Source organism: Brachyistius frenatus, unplaced genomic scaffold (genome assembly GCF_029030835.1).
Source record: "Brachyistius frenatus isolate BFR_SWC_R1_liver_20210118 unplaced genomic scaffold, ASM2903083v1 Contig_38, whole genome shotgun sequence".
NCBI lineage: Eukaryota > Metazoa > Chordata > Actinopteri > Embiotocidae > Brachyistius > Brachyistius frenatus.
The window spans coordinates 2,566,572-2,578,725 of NW_027210637.1; the positions used below are offsets into that span (position 1 = coordinate 2,566,572).

The 12,154-nt window shown below is 39.9% G+C and overlaps 1 protein-coding gene across 4 annotated transcripts in view; it reads left to right on the top strand.

The window, feature by feature from the left end:
- The window catches only part of fam13b (family with sequence similarity 13 member B), a 72,771-nt gene that overhangs the window by 7,387 nt on the left and 53,230 nt on the right, over window positions 1–12,154 (top strand). For all 4 annotated transcript variants that reach the window (XM_069701787.1, XM_069701784.1, XM_069701786.1 and 1 more), the window contains exon 2: window positions 10,962–11,114. The gene's annotated coding sequence lies outside the window, so the exon portion shown is untranslated. The remainder of the gene's footprint in view (window positions 1–10,961; window positions 11,115–12,154) is intronic.

The following is a 12,154-nucleotide window of genomic DNA, read 5'->3' on the forward strand; positions in this document are numbered from 1 at the left end:
GCCTAAACTCATAGAATGAAAAAAAAAAAAAAAAAAAAGCACCGAAAGGCTTAATATCGCATGCATTTCTACACACGAGAACACTTAAAGAAAATATATATATATATATATAAAAAAAAGGGGGGTAAAAGTAGAGCGACGAAAAGCGTCAGTGAACGTGTCACGTGATGCGAACTGCAACGGCAAATTTGCTTGGTCGCCGTTTGCATGCTCTTCCGTCTCGCTCGCTCGCCAGCTTCCTCTCGCAGCCGGTGTTGTGATGTATTGTTTACACACACGGTGACACGCAGACACGCACAGATTGGAAAGACTGGACTCGTACTATCCAGCGTAAGCTATTAGCTCACCGTCAATTGAGGCTTAGTCAGTCCTCGTGTGATTGAGCAAAGGCTTGTTTATTCTACGGTATTTAACAACGGGCCTGGGATTTGCTCATTGATTCACAGAAGTCTCACTTCCTCATCGCACTGTCACTGCTTTCATAGAGCTGTCAAGCTGCGCGCAGAGCATAAAGACAATAGAGGGAGAGGGATGCTGTAATAGCGGCAGGCCAGCTGGTAGTTTACAGTGCAGGGTTTGGCAATTTCTATCAATACGAGACGGCGCGAGAGAACGAGGTCACGTTTAAATGCACTTCCTGCGTTGTGTACGTACGTGTTCGTCTTCGCGCCTTCCTTATGGTGCATGATCGATGACGACGTCTGCGTCGCTGTGATAAAGTACTTGGATCTGTCAGCTATTTAATTTCCTGCATTTACCCCAAAAAAAACACACAAAAAAACTGTCTGGTTATTTGATCAGTTTAACAGTTTCTTCCTCAATTTAGCAAAAGATGTACTTTATCACAATAGATAACACTGTGATAATGATAAACACCTTATGCCATAAAGGATTTAAATGATACCGAGGTACTTATTTATTTCCCTCAAACTGAATTTGTCCAGTCCAAACAATTTCAGTGTGAACAAAGCACGAATGTTAAAAAAAAAAAAACCCGAGTTCCTTCAGGTGTACAAAGCAACTCAATCTAAACGTTGTTTACAGTATTTCATATTCATCCTCAACCCATTTGTTTATTTGACACAAGCTGATTATTTGAGTCGTGCAAACTCCACACTGTGGTCTGAAAAACTCTCCTTTCACCAGAAAAACCCGGGTTTATTACTTTAGCCATTAAAGGACGGGTCAGCGTGAGTTTTCAAGCTGAATGTCACCTCTGAAGGCTTAAGAAACAAGGAGCATTACAATGTATGTCCTATAAATAAATAAATAAATAAAAAGATCTATTTACCTTCACAGATTTACTAAAAGGACTCTCATGATAACACGGCAGCACTAAATGTTAGTAACGCGTGCTCAGAATTGCCCGTCTTAGATGTTTCCCTGTGTAGCACATCAACATTGCAAATGAAGTGGTATTTAAACACGGTTACAGGTTTTATTAGAGACCAAACACTCTTAAAAATGGAGCTCTCTGGCAAATTGCATCGTCCACATGCAAATAAAATGAATGGAGTTCTCCCCAGGTTTTTTTTTGTTTTTTTTTGCCATCAAAAGCCTTTCTTTAATAGGAAGGAAAATCGAAGGTTGGTTGTTTGAAGAGTACAACCAAACAAACTACATGCAAATGTCCCGACCCAAATGCGGCTTTCCTTCCACTCCCACAGTTGCCAACACAGAGCGGCACTTGTCTTTCCACCGTAGGCGTTGAAGATTGTTTTGTTTTTTTTCCTTCACTGTTGCAGCCCCGTCGGCGAAGCAAAAGAATGGACGTTGTGTTACTGTTTCACTCGTGTGGCACATCGGCCCTCGTGAGAAACGTAGTGACATGTGACTTGGAAGGACAGAAAAAAAAAAAATATATATATATATAGGATAACCTGGAGTATCGGAAAGATCACCAGCTCGGAGAAACGCCTTCCTCCTTTTGGTAAATGCTATTAAGCGGGGCACTTAACCTGTTCGGGTGAAGTGTGTCGTGGCAATTAACCGCTGGCTGCAGAGGGCTTTGGTTGTACTGGGGTGCACTGCACGGTATGCATATGAAGTGTGATGTTGCTGAATGGAGCGTTTAAGTGCTCATCATACTAGACATTGAACACAAGTCAGGCAGCAAAAAAAAAAAGATTATTTGAATTATCGATTTTTTTTTTGTATTTTTTTTTTTGTCTGATTGTTTTTTTGGGGGGGATAAATTTTGTAACTTATTTTGTCAGTAAAATATCAGAAAATTCTAAAACTGCAAATTGAAGTCTTCCAGTTGCTTTTATTTTATTTTTTTTTTTTTCATTTGAAAAAAACATATTCACTTTACTTTAGAAAACAAAGAAAAGCAGCAAAACATCACCGTTGACGAGCTGGAAACGAAGAATAACAAAACAATTTTTTTGCCAATTAAAATGATTGCGGCCCGCTTTTCTGCCAATCAGCCGTAGCTGCAGCTCCGCAGGCTGGATTTATCCCGAGTACGTGGAACGAGGTTCAGCTCCGTGCAGGCCTGTGCACGGGAACATCTGTCAGACCTTCGGGCTTCAAAGAACATGTAGTTGGGAGAAAATTCAGGATGGCAAACATTTGAAAGTCAGTTGAAGCTTTCTAATTGCTTTCCTTTGCTTTTCATTACACATCAAAAAAATATAAAGAGACATGTTTAAAAAGGAGGATTGCTTTTGTGAGATCTTCCCTCCATTTTCAAAACAAATAAGAGAAATGTTTGTGCATGTTTGGTGAGCGTAGGAGATAACAGGCCTGAAAAAGCAGATGTCCCCCAAAGACATGTGCTTATTAATTTATCACTGACTCGGCGAGTCGGGGAGGGGCAGCTAAACTAGGCTAGGGCTGCTGCTGCTGATGATTCAAGGGCAAACACTGGCTCTACTGCCTCTTTTTTTTTCTACTGATTTTCTCTTTACCTCGCATGCAATTTTTTTTATTTTTTTTTTTATTTTTTTTTATTCCTGGTTCTTCCTGTTTCCCTGCTGCTTTTTCTCTTCTTATCTTCTCTTGCCATTCTCTTTGCGATGATCTCTTATTCCCCACGGCGTCGGTTCTCCTCCTTTATTCCTTCACCTGTGTGCAGCCTCACCTCAGAGCCCGACTTGACCCGCTGCTACCGACATATAACAAAGCAGAATCATGAATCGAGTAAATGCTGACCAAAAAGCAAACTTTAGATAATATGTGCACTCAAATTAAAACCTTGCCCTTTAAATCAAGTATCGTAATTCCCTGTGCTAACTTCTGATTACTTTATTTTCTATTATTAAATATCCCAATTCATAGTAATCATGCCTAAATATGATTGAATTATATCCTTAAAATGATAATGCTTAGAAACTGAGCCTCAGTGGGTGGATGTATTTCATTGTATTTATCTCAAATCGCTCTATTTAGTGGATTATGTTCTTGCGCTTAACAGTCTTAATACAATGACACTGTACTGGATAAAACTTCCAGCTTTTATCACTTAACCTAGTCCTTGAATTATGTAAGCTTACGGGGGAAAAAAAAAACTCTCAAATATTAATATGGAGGATGTTATTACGAATTAATGCTGAGAAAACCTGAATTATATAATTACATCATGATACCCCCTTTGCTGTCTGCTGTCATCATACTTGTTTTTTTGCCCCCCCCTCCCCTCCCCACCCCCCACCCCTCCACCAGAAGTGAGCTAATTCTGGTTGGATAGTAAAGGCTTTGCGACTATCGGCAAATGTCATGGCACCAAAGAGGTCACATGTCACTGTGCAAAGAGTGCAGATAGACAGGTAAACAGATAGATTACAAGTAATTATATTTTTGTGTAGAGACAAAAACAAACACTGAGCACAAGAAGTTTTTTTTTTTTTTTTAGTTTTTTTTTTAAGATTCCTCCCAATTATGCAAACAAATCCATGGAGAAATATAACGCGTAACAACCCAGTAAAATTCATAGTTGTATAAATATATATAAAAGATATAAAATATAAAGATACCACAGACATGTAAGAAAGTGAAAGTAAGATAGTGTTTATATTTGTTGCTGACAGGGAACAAGAGCCGATATCCTTTTTCTTCTTCTTTTTTTTTTTTTTTTTTTACCGGCGTCTGCCTTAAAGGACTACCTTCAACTTACTCTTCTAACTTAATGCATATCGACTATAGAGTTTTTTTTTTTATTTACTGTTGACCTTAGAATCAGGGAGGGCTTATTGTATCTTATCGCTACGAGTCAAACACGAGGACTTTGTGCTAATAGACAATATCGGAAAGTGCACAAGCAGGTTTTAGGTCAGCGTTCACGACAACTAACTTCATGTTCGTTTGGGGGTCCGTGTGGTTTTTAACAGGCGTTACAGTACGTTTCCTCTCTACGTTGGTACGCTACAACTTCAGGCTTCCCTTCGAGCGTTTTATTCTTTGAAACCCCGTCTGATAATGTTATGTATACAGTAGACTGATACAGCTGTGTGTGGGTAGTGGTGCTGCGCTGCCAACAACACTTGAGCTGCCGAGATCAGCATGAAACACCAGCTTCATTTTAAACAGATTATTGATAGACTTCCTGTTATGCAGTTTCTTACAAAGCAGTTTAACATCCTGGACTGCTAACTGGTATGTATGTATGAATGAATGAATGAATGGGTCTCAAGTTAAAAACCAGCAATTTGTGCACAAGAACTCGTTCTGTACGTAGAAGGGCACTGAAAAGGTTTCATATTTTAATATATATAATATATATATATACACACACACACATACCCACTTTCACACCAGTCTAAATTGGAAAGTTTCCCTGAGATACTCAATACGCGGTAAAAAGAGTTGTTGTCCCTGAAACCGGTTTCACTAAAAGTGAAAGTTGAAATTCTTCGCGCCGATAAAAATCCTCCGTTTGTGTAGCTTGTCTGATATTCTCTTGGAAACAGTCGAAATTATTTTCTCTGGTATTTTATTTTATTTTTTTTCTTATTGAGCTCCTCGTCCTCTGCGGCGGCCTTAATTCTTGGCTGCCCGGTAGCTGCGATTCAGTCCATAATGCATTTCTGCAGTTTAAATGTCGGGAGCCGTTTAGAGCTCAGTTTCACTCATCGTGAATTTATTTCCTCCCTTGCAGCAAAACGCATTACGCCCGCTTTCAGAAAGCTCGGCAGCTTTAACTGTGCTAACAGAACACTTTTAAGCACGGTCGACTCTAAAAGACACTTGATAGCCAAGTAACGTTAAGGCTGCAAACAACCCATCATGCAACACTCTCACTTTTTCTTTTTTTTTTCTTCAATGTAATTCGGAGAAACAATATTGCGATATATTCAGGCGTCGGTGTATTTATCCGCTGCTGGTTTCTCCCGGTCGGTTTATATTTGTTAAGGATGTCTCTGTAACCCACCACCCATGAAACGGCCGCTGACAGTGCCGTGTTGTTTTCATTCCATGTGTGGGAGAGCAAATGAGGATGTCGGTCACATGTTCAGCGATTGACAGATCAGATTTGTATCTCTCCAGGCTGTGTGTGTGTGTGTGTGTGTGTGTGTGTGTGTGTGTGTGTGTGTGTGTGTGTGTGTGTGTGTGTGTGTGTGTGTGTGTGTGTGTGTTGTGTGTGTGTCCTTTTGTGTTTTTGTTTTTTTTCTTGGGTGTGGGCTTGTTTGGATGTGAAAGGTCAAACTCGCACTGCAGAGCACAAGGAAGTTTTTTTGTTTTTTTTCCGTTTTATTCGGGCCACGAGACGCATGTGTAAAGAAAGTCCCGGAGCGCTCGACACACCCACGGCAGTAGACGCTCGCAGAAACACCCGTCGGTTCTCGTCCTGATGGTTTCGTGGAGAGTCGGAAGAGTTCAGCGACTTCCTGTCCGCCTTCAAAGGGGTTTTTCTGCTCGTCGTAGCTTTCAAGATTTTAAGGAAGGAGAGTCAATAGAACAATTTCTCTGAAGATAGGTTTGTAAGCAAAGTTTGTTTCTTTATATTTTCTCTTTTGGTTTTCCCTCGTGCTGCTGATATAAATTGATCATACTTTGATGTATATTTTGATCCCTACAGGATTTGTAGGCTTTGACAGAGAAATCTGATGGACTTTTAACATCTGAAGCGGGTTCATGCTGTCCAACCTTTCTCTCTGGCTCTTTGTACTTTCCCTGATTTTGGTTGACCACGATAGTTTGGCCAGTGATGACAGACTATGCAGAATTGAACTACTTTGATCTCTTTTATTTTGGAGATTTTAGGACATGATGCAAGTTGGAGGAAATTTGCTGATTTATTTATGATGTTGTCTCCTGAATATTTGATCTTTTTTCCTGGTCACGGTGTTCTGATGGAACCGAGGCTATTTGCTAGATCGCAGATGAATCGGAAAACAAGGTTTTTTGTTTTTGTTTTCATGTTTGTTTGTTTTTTTTGCCCGGATTGATATTAGTTATTTCAACAATTAATATTCAACATATCCAGAAAGGGACGGTTCTGTTTGAGGATTTTGAGGTTTTCAGTTGAGCGTCTGGTCATCTTTCCTGTTTTGCAGCTACTGAACCTGTGACCTTTCCGCTGTGCACCTCTGTTCGGGCTTCATTTCTGGATGTGGGCAAGTGCCGCTTTTAGAAACAAACTGCAATCCGATACACAGCAGGCTAAATGGTAGAGCCCCGTTATTGAAAACTTAACAGTGAATCGAGATGGGTTACAGGTTCGGGCCCATCCGTCTCCAAGAACTTAAAGACATGATACTCTCCTTAGTCAGTCTTCATCTTAGCAGTTGTTAAGGATGAAACATTTTGTTTTTTTCTTAACTCCAGTCTGCATGCAATGTGGTGCTTCAAACACTTTTTAGAGGTAGAAAATCAGAAGTCTGAAGCTTCCTGGGTGTTCAGATCAAAAGGCAACCGTCTTCACCTTTTAAAGCCCTTTTTTTTTTTTTTTTTTTTTTTTTTTACTTTCGTTTAGTTGTTTTGAGATGGTGTCGACGCATTGAAATGCAAACAAAAACTGCCAGATTGACAAGTAGAACAATACCTTTTTAGGTTTATTAGATGCCACAAGTGGCATAGCAGTTTATGGTACTACGAGAGGGAGTTTTTACAACATCGTAACGTTTACACAGACAGTTATCTTCTGTTGTGGCTATCACAAGATAAACAGTAGAAATATGCTGCTTTCAGAATGATGTGTTTTAATGCACTTCATTGGCCAACACAGTCACACCTCATTGAAATGAATATGAACATGGGCTTTAAGCTGTTTTGTTCACTTCTTGCGCACTTTCCCCGAGTGTCGTTCTTATGTTCTCGGCTGGCCACTTTCCCTCGTGGTCCTCATGTTCTCTTTTACGTACTCTTTTTTCCGTCTTCTAGCGCTCGGCCTTTGCTTTCTCAGTGTTCCTTTTAACAATGTCCACCATTGTTGAGCGTGAGTTTGTCAGGCATGATATCTGGGATTAAGACACACAGACAAAAAGAAACACAGACAGAGCAATTCTAGACTGTTCCATTACTGACCAAACCGCCACTGCAGAGGCCTTTTAGGGTCAGTTTTCATTGGAGAAAAGGCACTGGTTTAGGAACACTGAGTTCCCTAATCTCCGAGTGTCATTGTCCTCGTCTGTCTGTCCCTCTGTTTGATAATGCTCAAGTGTGTTGAGACCTGGAAAGAGTAGCCCTGTCGCCGCCAGGCTCTATGACTGTGCTATTTCGGCCCTGTTCAGCGCAATAATCCGACATTATTCAACAGTCGTTAAGGCTTTCATATCGATTTAGTTTGCTAAGAACTCAACTGCCTGGCTTGTAGCACCTCTGTTGGTTTCAGTGGCGACGGCTCTGACTCAATACGAGAAATTCAGCTGCAATACTGGGATTTTCTGTAGCTTTTAAAGAGGCTTACACCCAAGCAGTGCCAGTTCAGTTGATTTTGGAAAGAGTGGAGGCTGAAGAATAATTTCACTCCACAATAATGAGCAAACACAAGACTCCTTAAATCTGCATTTGTAAAGGGAAAACCTGAAAATGAAATTTCGCTCAAACGGACACAAACAAAAAGTTTAAATAACAATACCAATATTAAACGAGGGTCATAAGAAGGATTTGGGTTTTATATTAACCAAAAAAAGTTTAAAATACATCAGATTTTATTATTCAGGCTGTGAGTCAGTCCATCTGTTCTAAGTGTTAAAGTTTTTTCAGTTGTATTATTTTTCACCATTTTCTACATCTCTGAAGTGTTTAAAAACGGCAGTCTGTGCAATTCAGAGTTTACAACATTCATACTGTGGCTCAGAGTTGTAGTTTTAATGCGGTAGTTGCCAAAACTCTCAAAAAGCAGTGTTAGTTGCTGTCTTTTTCTTTATTTGCTGGCTTTTTCTTTCTGTTTCAGGATCTTTGGGTACTGTTACTGTTGGGTAACTACAAAGATTGTTTCAGAAAGATTTGATTTGAATGAAGAGAGCAGATATTTATCCTTTGAAAGTACAAAGCAGTTTAGGTGAGAGAGCCACCGACACCAGCAGGAAACGGAGGGAATATTTATATTTCTTCACCTGAATTTCTCTTCCTGCTCATCTCCACCTCTTCGCTCCTCTTGACGTCGAGATGATTTAGACCAAATAGGTCGGATGGCTTGTGTAACTCGCAGCATAAGGATGAATGAAAGGAAAGAAGGAACACAAGAGGGTGTAGAAGAAAAAGGAGTGAGTAACAGGACGAGGTGTTCTCCAGCAGGGAAACAAGAATGAGCACAAAACGTTTCCAGGTCCAACCGGGTGCACCTGAACAGATTAAAAACCATCGCTCATATCCATCCAGCTCAATACTGCAAGATTTCTGTGGCAAAGAAAGATGACACGGTTCCAAAAATAATATTACTGTTGTTAATTTTTTTTAAAGAAAGGGCTTTTCTGAGATTTTTTATTTTTTTATTGTTTTTTTTATTAAAACAATAATTTCAACCAACCAATCGTTAAGTTAAGTGAAGCCGTCGACTTGCACTGACTATCAGTGCACATTATGAAGCTTTTTCAGGTTTTTGGACAGACGGAAATACAAATTTTAAGTCAAACTATTAAGAGTAGAGTTGAGATTGCAAGTGAAAGACCCCTTTAGAAAAATAATAATATTGAATCCTTTGTCAAACTTGTATTCTTAACTTTCAACATTTTTGAATTACTTAAATCATACGTTATTTAATATTTAAAAACTCAAATTTTAAAACATTCTCCAGCGGCATTATTTCCTTTCCCGCCTCCCTACCTCACATTTTCTTTTGCCGTCTTCGTCTCATTTATTTTACTTCTGAACACTCTCAAAAGTAGAGCTGTTATTAATATTTTATCACATGGTCCTATTCCCATGTAGACCAAAGGACGGTTTCTCTCTTCGTGCACACTTTGACACACATTTACACCCACACACACCCACACACACCCACATACACCCACACACACCCCCACACACACACACACACACACACACACACACACACACACACACACACACACACACACACACACACACACACACACACACACACACACACACTCAGAGGAATAAGTGCCTGGACGCTGTTTTGTGTCAGATGACGGGTCTGCCCAAACAAGCACACACACTAACATGTAACAACATTAACACAGTCAGCAATTAATAGGCGCACACCTAACGCGCACAGATTAAATGTGACAGTTTGGGCATGCACAGGCCTGCACGACACTCTGGCACAGCTTTTTTAGCCCAGCCGGGGTTGGTTTAATTATCGTAGTCCTCCGGCAGACTCTTGGACAACCTGACATCTCCGGCATCGAAGATGTGATTAGAGAGGAAGGAGAGGAGAAAAACCAGAACAGGGAGGTGAAGAAGAATGAGAAAGGAAGGGCGGTAACAAGGAATGAGGAAGAGAAAAGGGGTACAGAAAATAGAAAAACTGGAGGGAAATTACAGAAACTCAAAACCACGAGAAATGTACTTATTTTTTAACACCAGAGACACTAAAGAAGAAGAACACCATCGTTTTTTGTGTGAATTAAACTGATTTTAGTTTTCCTCGAGACACTTTTTCTTTCTTTTTTTTTTTTTTTTTTACTGGTTTGATTCTAAAACGGATTTTTAATGTTTGACCAAATGCATCTTTTGCTATCAAACCAGGTGTTACCCTGACTACATGATATTCGTATAAAAAGCTTCCTCTGTGATGCCATATATTATCTTCGTGTTCTTTGTGGTGCAATAATTTGCCTTCATTTTCATTTGTCATCTGCATCCACTTTGTTAAAAGCTCTTTTGCATGTGCTTTGCAAGAATTAGTTTGAATTTTTTCCCCATTAATACGTAGCCCACATGATGAAATACAGTTTTATGAGTACGTGAACGACAAGCAACGTGTAATTCTATTATTTGTTTTATTATATTTCTAGTAGGAAGCAGTCCCTGCCTCTCTTCCAGAGAGCTAGCATTCAAACAGCGCTGCCTGTACTCTGATGTCTTCTCTCTGAGATTTGATTACTTGTAGTTTTGGCAGTTCACACGCAGTTGCTATTTTATAGTCTGAGATAGAGGAATGTGTGCACCTTTTCATATTGATTATGTTCTGCCAGTTTACTACCTACTGTTTTTATGTCTTTTCAGAGTGAAATTAAATCGATTGAAAAATCAGTGTCAAACTTTAATTTTTTTTTTTTTTTTTTAAAGTTTAAGTTATAAGCGTAATATGCACGTCTTCTTCTGCACCAGCATAATCTTCCAAACACTTTGACAACAGGTGGAGAACAGTGAATGCAAAAGCTATAAATAGTACCACTTAAAACACTGTCCCATTGTCTTACGACAGAAAGTAGTAAATCATGTGTTTATTAACATACCGGGGATTGTTACTTACATTCCACCTGCTTCTCTCTCCTCACCTCTGTCTCCACCCTCGCCTCGCCTTCCCTTTCTGCCTTCTCCCTCTGCCATTACCTCGTCCTCTTTGTCCCTCCCATCGTCTACCTTTCGTCTCCGTCTGTCCTCAGTGTAGCTAGAAGGGAATCCTGCAAGAGGGATTTGCGGTCCGTCAATGAGGAACTACCGGCTCATCTTCTGCCACAACCTGAAGCAGCCATAGATGGTTCAGTTGCTCACTGGCTGGGGGAGGAGAGGATAGGACACACTTTCACTGCTACACGGTGAGTACGTGCGCACGCAGAAGACACGCATACATTATACTGCACCTATTTACAAAAAAAACATTATACCGTCATAAACTGTTGCTGCAAAAATAACTTTGTGCAAAGACGCAGGGGAACTCCCGTTATCGGTGACTTGCCATTAATAACTCCATCGCTGGCAACCTCATTGCAAGATGACTTCCTGTGTCTTCACTTTACGAGTTCCTATTTAGTACTTGACAAAGAAAACACCACGTGAAAGCAAACGGACGCGTCCGTGTCATGCAACCTGTGCAGAAATAGTTTCTCAAACATACAGCGCTTCGCATTCATATTGTAGATGTTTAAAACCAGCTGTCCACCATTTACACTCAGCAACTACCCAATTATCTGCTAATTAGCAGTTCGAATGCAATCGACTATATTGTTTACCAAGGGAAGGATTTACCACAGTAAACAAATCACAGTTCACTTACCATTTTTGAGGTTTTTTAAAAAAAAAATTATATTATTAACTGAATGCTCCTTTAGTGAAACACTAAAGACCACATATACACATTTTTATAGCGAAGAGTTTTGTCTTGTCCATTTTCCAATATAAAATCAGATTTAACACATTGCAAGTAGCACTAAACACTCCACAAGTTGAACAGCTGGACATCAGCACTTCTTCACACCCATAAAAAAAAATAACACATGATGTTACTTACTGTATATGTAATGAGGAAGAAAAAAAAAGTCCTCTTATTGGTGTCTAGCTGACATAATGAAAACAGAATAAACTCATTATAAACTGGTGGTCGAGAGAGTTAGAGAACGAGTAAACAGCTGACTGCTGCAAAAAAGAAAAGCACCTTTCAAATCGGAAAAGTTCATTCTGACAACCCTGTGTGTGTGTGTGTGTGTGTGTGTGTGTGTGTGTGTGTGTGTGTGTGTGTGTGTGTGTGTGTGTGTGTGTGTGTGTGTGTGTGTGTGTGTGTGTGTGTGTGTGTGTGTGTGTGTGTGTTCTATTTAAATGCGGTTGTGGTCATTTGTGATTCCACGGCTGAAAAGAAGCC